Source organism: Dipteris shenzhenensis, chromosome 28 (assembly GCF_047967505.1).
Source record: "Dipteris shenzhenensis isolate YYH24624 ecotype China chromosome 28, Dip_SZ_1.0, whole genome shotgun sequence".
Taxonomy (NCBI): domain Eukaryota; kingdom Viridiplantae; phylum Streptophyta; class Polypodiopsida; order Gleicheniales; family Dipteridaceae; genus Dipteris; species Dipteris shenzhenensis.
In genome coordinates, this window is record NC_141623.1 from 3,074,441 (window position 1) to 3,084,037 (window position 9,597).

General features: G+C 46.0%; 1 pseudogene; it reads right to left on the minus strand.

Moving 5' to 3' along the window:
• Positions 1-9,233, minus strand: part of LOC147883046 (uncharacterized) — a 29,858-nt pseudogene extending 20,625 nt beyond the window's left edge.
• Positions 9,234-9,597: the final 364 nt, after the last annotated feature.

The following is a 9,597-nucleotide window of genomic DNA, read 5'->3' on the forward strand; positions in this document are numbered from 1 at the left end:
CTTACGCTATTCAATAAGCCCAAACAAAGGATGGCAATGGATTGGTAGTCAAGAAAAAGGCCATGCAAAAGTTACTATAGCTCATGTTGACGTTTTTGGTAGCTTCCTTAGCATCTACCTCTCAAGAGGGATATAGATCATATGATTTTTCTTGAACTAGGATGAAAACCAAGCACCCTATAATCTCTCAAGAGTTGAAAGAGATAAGGTGGAAAGACAAATTAAGCTACTTCTAGACAGAGAATTGATCACCCATAGTCAATCTTCACCAGTGCTTTTTGTCAAGAAAAAAGATGGTTTCTATAGGATGTGTATTGATTATAGAGACTTGAATAAATTTACTATAAAGAACTGATTTTGTATCCTTAGAAAAGCCGCAAGCTAGTCAATAAAGAGCTGAGTTACCATATATATGATCAAGAATTATTAGTTATTCTACATGCAATCATGAAGTCACATTGGTCACTTAAAGATTAAAACACTCTCAAATACTTCCTATTGGGCCATTCTATCCCTCCGCCCTTGCCATTCTGCCTACTCTCCCATCCTCACTTGGCCGTTACACTCTCCTCACTAGGAGCTCTCCCAACCTCGCTCCTTACCATTTCCCTGTACCATTATGCTCTCCCATTCTACTCTCAGCATCCTGCCCTCCCCCCCCCCTCCCCCCCTTTTCGCCATTCCACTCTAGTCCCCTCCTCATTGCCTTTTTAACATTCCACTCTATTCCCCTCCTCATTGCCTTTTCACCTCACACCCCCTTCCCTTCGTCCATTCCACCTGAATTCACTAGCCCCCCCCCACCCCCATATTTCTAAGCCCTACCCCCCCCTTTAGTTCCTCCTTTTAAATTGCCACATTGCATTGATCATTGATGCCCTATCTAAGTCTGCAAGAATGGAGGGTATGAAGGGCTTTGTGCCTTTATCCCCATTGTTCGGCAAGGAACATGCCCAAAAAAAGAGAGAAAAAGATATGGAAAAAGGAGAAAAAAGAGAGAAGAAGGAAGAGGAGACAAAACATTAGCACTCAAACAATAGGTGAAAGGAGAAATTGGTGACATCAATAACCGTCACAAAAATCACAACGGTTCTATGAGTTGGTTCTCTGTGTTTATGGACCACTTGAAGTTATCTTGATTGTTTTCTACTGTGGCCTCTAGACTCTTTGCTTGTGTTTTGCTGTAGAATTATGCTAGTTTGCAAGGCGAAAACTAGTTGTCTGGATTCTGCTTCTTTCCTTTGGAAAATATTAATTGATTGGGTCGCTAGTGTTCATTGAGCACTTGTTGATTTGTTAGCTATGTTACTGACTCAATCGGTGTTGGTGGTACTTACTGCTATTGTATCTTTCGCTAATGGGTCTAGCTTGGTGATTGTTACATGGAAAGGTATTTCTTGAGTGCAAGTCCATGCATGGACATTGAGGTGCTCGTGGGAGAGGTGTTGATTAGTGAGAAGAGGATGCGAGGGGGATTGTGTTCAAGTAGACTTATATGTGTGAAGCAGTGAGGTTGTTGTATTTGGTCAAATTACAGAGCATTATGGAGGGGTTCTAGTTAGGGGAGGTCTTAATCCAAGGGTGCTTGTAGCTATAGGGGATGGTCTTGAATTATTTCCAAGGTCTCTTCATTGGCACCCTGGTCTACTTGTCCTTCATTTCCATGGCCTTGTTGATCCAGCTGCTCCTCTTGGTTGGTGATACTATCCTTGTTGAGTACCTTAGTCCACCAATGCGTTTATGGTTTCAGTGGTACTTGCTTCTTATTCTTGCCCTTCTTGGGCTGGATTAGCAACTTATATGCCTGCAGCCTTGATGGTATGTACAACTTGCTCTTGTTCGCCCACCCTTGTGATGCTTCTCTAGGATGTCATGCAGCTACTACTGTTGCTTGGATCTACTAGTGGCTTTTTTGTACTAGAGAGTATAGGTTCCACTAGACCTATTGGGGCATGCACCAATGCACGTAATAACACAAAATTGCATGAAGAGCCATGGTTTCTAGACCTTCTATTGGGGGACTAGCAATATGTTTGGAGATGATGGAAGAAATACTCAGCCCAATTAATGGGTTGGTCTCTATACAAAAATACCAAAAAGTAGCCGATACCTATAGAGGATGCTTGTTTGGCTTAATCTGCAAAAGGAGAGGTAGAGCCCATGTTGCATTAACAAATTTAGGCTTCTTAATGTCCACAAGGTAGACTCCCCCTCTGTATTTTTGCTTATCAAAATCTATGAGGTCCTATGGAGTTGCATAGTGGTGTGTCGTGGCCTCTTTAGTGGTTCTTGTACTTGGTAGGTGGATTGCCTTGCATATTCTTTTGGGCATGACTCTAGCCTCCCTAAGCCATCCATTCCCTTGCTGAGATATTCTAACATATGTTTTCAATTCATGAAGTAACGAATCGAGAGTTGGTCTTTGGGCAGTGTTTACCAGGTACAAGGGAAGTAATTCATACACTCTATGACATACCTGTAGAAAACTTTGTAGATGACTATATGGGTCTTCATCCTATTCATCTCTGAAGTCCTAGAAATTTACTTTGATTGGTTGCTTGGTGTTGGCCTTAATGACTTATGGATTTGGCACCTCTTGATAAGGGCTCAGATTGGCAGGGTTTAATATGCCCATCTCTTTGGTTGGTAGGATCAGTGCCTTTGCCACCCCTACCTCAGGGTTGAGATCTCATCTCCAAGAGCTTCCTTCTCGATGTGGTGCTCTACTTGCACATGATCATTCCGGAATTTTCTATTTGCTTTCTCTACTCTTTCTCTCAACTTTTCCCAAGCCAAACTTGAATATCCAGCTCTGTGCACCAATAATATTTGAAGAGTTTTCCTTTACGTCCCTAGTGAATTTTGGGAGAACCCTAGTGTCCTAAGGAACTACATTGTGTCAATAGTTTTGAGAATGGACTCTGCTAAACTTTGACAGTAGGCTGTCAACTTTTTGACTCCTTTTTGCAAACTGGGAGCATAGACCAATTATACAGCCTCTCATGGCCACCACAGACTCAACAAAACTAAAATTGGAATATTTTTATTAATAGCACACAATCAAGTTTTTTGGTGCTACGGACACCTTTTGGACTGCTACTGAGCTAAGGTGAATTGTTTAGTCTCAACAGTGACTCACGTGTCATAGAGATCTTGAAGTAATGCCGATGGAGCCTCCACTCCAAGCTACTCCTTATGAGAGCAATGCAAGGCATGAGCCATTCCCATGTGTCAATGCGACTCTCGGATTGTTGCAATGTGTTTCCACGAGAGAAAGGGGGAAGAGAGAGAAGCGAGAAGACAGGGGAGAAGGGAGGGAGAAGGAGAAGGGAAGGAGACAGTGAAGGGGGCTGGAGTGGCAAACACAAAGGCATTACAAAGGAAACCGAAGAACACCCAAAGAGACTCTTGGAAGAGAAGAGGGAGCTAGTATTCCAAACTTGTGCATACAACAATGAAGACCAAAGTCAACCATTTGGCCTTTTATACAAGTCACTTTTTAAAGGGAGGGCCAACCCTTTTCCTTTTTGCACCCTCCCTTTCTTTATATTCATAAGGCTCTTGGGCCGTAGGGTGCTAAGGCATCTCTACTATCCTTTCCATCTCTCCTATTGTGTGTCGAAAATAGCACTTGTGTTAACCATATAAGAGCACCAAATAGCGCTTGTGTTAGCCTCATGCCTCCAAGACCTAAGCCATTTGAGGCTCAATCCCTGTATATGAGGCTCAAAACCTGGAGTGGCAAGGCCGATATTGAGCTATTTGAAGCTCAAACCCATGAGGCCTAGAACCGCTTGGGTTATTTGTGGCTCAAACTGCATGCACTGTACTTCCTCCATGGCTACAACTATTTAAGTAAATCATGAAGCCTAATCACCTCTAATCACTATTTACCTTGCATTCTGTGGCTGTGCTCTATGGATGTTAGCATGCCCCCCTTCTTATTGCTGAGCTGCCCTCGGATTAGCCATGCTGGAGGAGCTGGGTGGAGAGGACCATCTGGAGGATTGCGTAGCGGTCCAACTGGCGAGGAGTGAGCCGAGTCAGGTACGAGCGGAACATCCAAAAATGGGTGGCATGCATGTCCTCGTATGTGCAGATATGGTGGCCATGGAGATTGCAAACTCAAAGGTAGAGGTAGAGGTCTTGAAACTGAGTGGGGCCGATCTGATTATTGAGATTGTGGAGCTTTGTCGAGCCGGCTGTGGGGGTATAGAGATCACGGAGGAGTAAGAGGAGTAAGCGGTTGAAGTGGACCGTTGCAACAATGATGGGATTGGGGACAGAGCTATAGGTGTTGTTGAAGGACTGGAGGCGGAAGCAAAATTCATTCTGCATCATCTCTTTTAGAAAATTGTACAAAATGTTGGGGTCTCATTGTTAGGGCTCACAGAATTTGGCCCAAGTCCATCAATGTTCCATAGGCATATACAAGGTGTGGATACGTTGATCGATGTGGGCACTATGGTAGTAGTGACAAAATTGCTCCTTTTTTACAATAGGGATGTGCTAGCGAGGTTGGAGTCCAACGTCGGCATTGGTGAGGGAATTGGATTATAGGGGGAGAGGTGGTAACCTCTTCATGTGCACTTTCGATGTGTTCATTGCTAGTCGTTGAAGGACTGGGTTATGAGCCACATAAGGGGGTGCACTTCCAAGATTTCGTGGAGGTGGAGGTGGGAGCCTTCGAGCTTCTTCTTCCAGTGGTGCATGAGTGCACTGTTAGATAGTTCCTAGAACAATTACAGGTCAAGTCTCCACTGTACATCTTTCGGTGGGGAGGAGGGAGGAACCTCATCATCTTCCATTGGCATTGGTTCCTTGTCCATTGTCCCTGTGGGTGTCGTGTCAATGGGCGTATGTACAAAATGGGCTAACTTAAGCAGCGTATTGAGGGCCTCATCTGAGAGATCGATCGAGGCGGTAGATGAGATGGACTGGGAGGTCCCATGTTGTGCGGTGTTGGTGTTAGAGGCATTAGAAGAGTATTCAGGAAGATTTGTACGAGGAAGTGGGGTGGGACTGGTTGGGTGGCTTGTTGGGTGGGCTGGACGGGATTAATGGGAGGCAATTGTGGCAGCTGAGCGGTGGGGCAAAAGAATTAAATATAGTTATGGCTCCTTGTGGCTCTCCTCCTCGACAACTTCCTTGAGGTATGCTACGTGGATTGTATCAAAATTGCTAGCCAAGGACTCAAGGGAGTCTTGGAGAGCTTGTAGCACCCAGTTATAGAATATTATTATGCCAAGGGGATGGTAAGCAGTGGAGTGGTAAGCCACGAGATGCCCTTGCATTTGCATTGCAGAGGCTCAGTTGTAGGTTTGCATCTAATTGATGAAGATTGTCAAGAGTGTAGACCCATGGGCTGAGTTTGGCTAATTGCATCACATCATCATCTTGAGGATAATTTGTGGACTCTGTGATGACTCGACACCATGCCTGGAAGTTAAGCAAAATTGCATGGGCAGCAAGGGTTTGGAGGTCAAAGGGGCAAAGGAGAGAGAGACTAGATGGGCTAAAGGTCTAATGCGAAGTAAGACATGGTGAGAATGGGGCGGCAATGATCTATATTACATGGCGAAGGATGGTTTGGAGGGCGTTAGGAGGGAGTGGAGCAATGAGGTCAAGGTGGAAGATGAGATTCTATGCACGGACAGCATCGAAGTGCATTTGGAGGGTTTGGGGGTGGCTTGCACCACGTCCACGTTGAGGTGGTAGAAGTGGGGAGTGCACGTCGCATCACAAAGGATGCTGACATTCATATTAAAGCTATAGGCCTGGAGAAATTCTATTAGGAGCCTCATATCTAGGTGACAAGGAAGGCCGTCTGCCATAGATCCTAGACCTGTCAACACTCCGAGCGCATCTTGTATGACCACCGGCTCCTTAAATGCTTGATATGCCATTGTGTTGTGGTAATGAAGGGTGTAGTCATCACCCTTGTATGCATAGTGGGAGTGGATGGCACATCGAGCTATTGGAGCCATGCCTCTCAAAGTAGTGAGTATGTTTGTGATTGCACAAATTTGTACTTCCCTCATGGGGGCTGGGGTGCACTTCCTTGATGTCCTTGAGGGGGGAGTGCCTATTGTTGTAGGCACTTCTTGGGTATCCTGTTGCATAGAGATATCTTTCTCCGCTTGCAAATCTTCAACTGGGAAGTCGGAGGGCATTTGGATTGTGGCAGAGGGCATGCTTTGTGACTCAAAGGGGTCGATGGCTTTTGGAATAGGGGGTGGAGGCCAAGCTTCGTCTCGAAATCAAAAAACTCATTTGCAAGAGAGTTACGAGGGAATCGGTAGAAGAGGAGGAGGAGGAGGACATGAACTGAGTGCTGATTTGCTATCTGGAAGAGGGCAGGGGGCTAGGAGACTTCTGACAAAATTTTGATAGAGTTTGACTATAACTGCTATGGCGACGACCTGAGGGGGTATGATGCCTTCTATAGATTTTACAATCCCTACGACTAGGGGATGGTGTAAGGCGACAATTGGTGGGATATCAGGATGGTGACAGTCGATGGGATAGTAGAATGGCGACGATCAATGGGACAGCAAAATGGCGACGGTTGGCGTTATAACCACTAGGACAACGCAACAACCGGTGGGATATCAGAATAGCGACAGTCAGTGAGATAGTAAAATGGCTATTGCTGGTGGGATAGTAAAATGGCAATGGTTGCCAGAATAGTAAAACGGCAACAGTCAGCGGGATAGTAAAATGGCAATGGTTGCCAGAATAGTAAAACGGCAACAGTCAGCGGGATAGTAAAATGGCAATGGTCGACGAGATAGCTGACTGAGAAAAGTAAGGAAAGTGAAGAAGGGGGAGTGTGGAAAGGGTAGGAGAGAGAGGGGAGGGGGGAGAGTGAAGGGGTGGTTGTGAATGTGAGGTGTACGGGTGAGGCATGTGGCAGACTCTGAGGTCAGCGTGCAAGAATACAAAAAAATGTGAAATGGACGTACCAACCATAATCACCTAGTGTTGACTGTGCAGACATGTGGGTGTATGTGCTGGGAGGTGACTTGTGAGCTGCAGGTGCATTGTGGTGATATGCCTACCGTACAGACTCACCTAGACCTGGACTCGATGATCATGTGGAATGCGGTGGCGATGAATGTCACACTACCTTATAGCGTGTTAACAGACATGTGGAGCACGTGTCTAACTTGTGCCTCATTCTGGTTGCCAGAGGTGCATGGTCATGGTGGCGATCCTTTGTGGGAAGATCCTTTGTCATGGGGGGTTCTTATGTGACTGCCATTGGCACAGGAACTTGCTCTCGTGGTTTGGGCAACACTGTTGGTGATGTTATGAGCAAAACAACCTTTGATGGTTTGCCCTCAAACTTGGAGGAAGGTTCTTGTGTAACTCCTCGCATTATAGGGGTCGGTTCTTGTGTTGATTCCTTGCGGTCTTGGGTGATCCTCATGTTGAGTTGTACAATTTGTGGTACTAGGGCACATTTGGGACTTTGGGGTTTGATTCTCAATGGTAGGTTCTTGTGGTACTGCATCCAAGGTTGACACAGGTTCTTGTGTTACTACCCTTGTGGTTTGGGATTTGAACTTTGGTACTCAGATGACTTGCTTGCCTTTGTAACTATCTTGGCCTTCCAATAGCTTGGACCCACCAATGCTTGGGGGGATGCTATGGTTGGGGGGTGGATTAGAGCCTGGGAGCCAAGGCGATGGATGGCATCATATCCTCCTCTTAGGTGGGGTTGCCCCCGTTAGAGTCATCCCAGTAGGGATTAGGGAGCCATACTCTACTTGGATACTTTCGGGCCGTCGGTTGCTGTTGAAGTAGCATTGAGTGCAGAGAATAGCCTCTTGTACTTGTTGTTTATGGATTCCTAACTAGGTGGAGCAATTGGCAATCATACCTGGCCCACCACCATGGTTGGTTCTTTGTTCCTTTAGGGGTCGGACTTTCTTTGGAGGGTCAGGATTTTGAGGGTTGGAGGTGGATGGAGCTTCCGGTTTGCCCTTCCTTAGAACTTCCTTGCCTTGGGCCGGTGATGGTGCACTAGAGGGAGTAGGACATGGTTCACAAAGCAAAATTATGGCATTCCTCCCACCATTTGTGAGGGAAGCTGTACTGGCCCTCCAGTCGATTTGATAGTTCATGGTGTAACACTAGGTCCTTCCCAATATTATATGTTCATCATCAATTGCTTCTGTGGGGAGAGCATAAAAGTGGATCTCTACTGCCTAGTGAACAACTGTTAAGTTCACAAGTCCTAGTGTACTTACGAGTTGCCCATTAATAACACATATTGAAGTGATGGTGAGGTTTAGCGATACCTATAGCTTCTCCCATACATCATGAAATATGAAGTTGTGTCTCGCTCCTAGATCCACGAGTGCTCGAATGCATAAGCCTGGACCTTACAATTGGACATGTAACCTGGCCGGTTCTATCGTTAGCTCATCAGTTAGTCTTGGGTGTTCAAGTGTTGCCTTAAGCAATGCCATTTGCTTACATTGCTTGAGTTTTCCATTTTGTGCCCTAGCTACCTCGATGGCTTAGTGTTTCATTCGGGCTACCTTGGCCTTGAGCTCTTTTTCTCCGATGGCTTGAAGGGTAGGCAGGGTGAGCGGTCCATAATATCTCTTCAATTTTCTCCCGTTAAGGTAGCCTTCCATTTCTACTCCATCTAGGGTGGCTATCTGACACACCCCTTGTGGAGTGATCTCTGCTGCGCGATAGGGACCCATGCCTAAGTACTTGAGCTTACGTTTGGTATAACAAACACTGTAGAGGAGTGCAAGATTGCCCTCTACAAGGTCTTTGCTCTTGAGGTTGCAGTCGAACCATTTCTTGCATCAGGCCTTCTCCGCCTTCTCCAACCAAAAGACCAATAACTTTTTGGTTTCATATTTGAAATCAAAACTAATCATATAGTGCGATGTGCCTTAAATAGGGCTTTGTGTTGATATACTTTTTATTGAAATTAGACCAACAAGCTGAAAGTTATGACCCAATACTAACAGGGCATGCAGATTGCCCCTGTTTAATTGCAGGTATTTATCCGTGTAAGCATCCAGAAGGCAAGAAATGGCCCCGTCGCTCCATTCTTCCCTGTCTTTCTTGTTCCCATCACCCCCTGCATTGCTCTTACCCTTCTTAAAATACGTTCCACCATCGCTCGTTTCGTCCCGATCTTTTCTCTTGCTTCCTGTGCTTCGATCAGACCGCCTATGAAGGCGCCCTCCATTGATTCCGTCCATTAGATTATGTGATTGCATTGCCAAAATTCTGCCATCTAATCCCTCTAAGCTCTTGCTTCCGTGAAGCACCTCCAGGGCTTTGCTGTGCAATCTGTGGTCCGCCTCCCAAGGTGGGTGATGGGATTGACTGCCACGTGTCCAACTATGGACCATCTTGGGTCAAATTCTATCTACCACGTGGAAGAGAGGTGAACTGAGGAAGGCCTATGAAGCCTTGCATGGAGGTGCGTAGATATGGCGATGAGGCGGCGCTCTTGAGTGCAGGTCACTCGTAGAGGCTTGTTGCATGCAGCCTATGTCGGTGGAGGCTTTTGTGAGGCTACTAACGAGAGCGGGACGTCGAGGCGTTGAGGCAAGCGTTTAG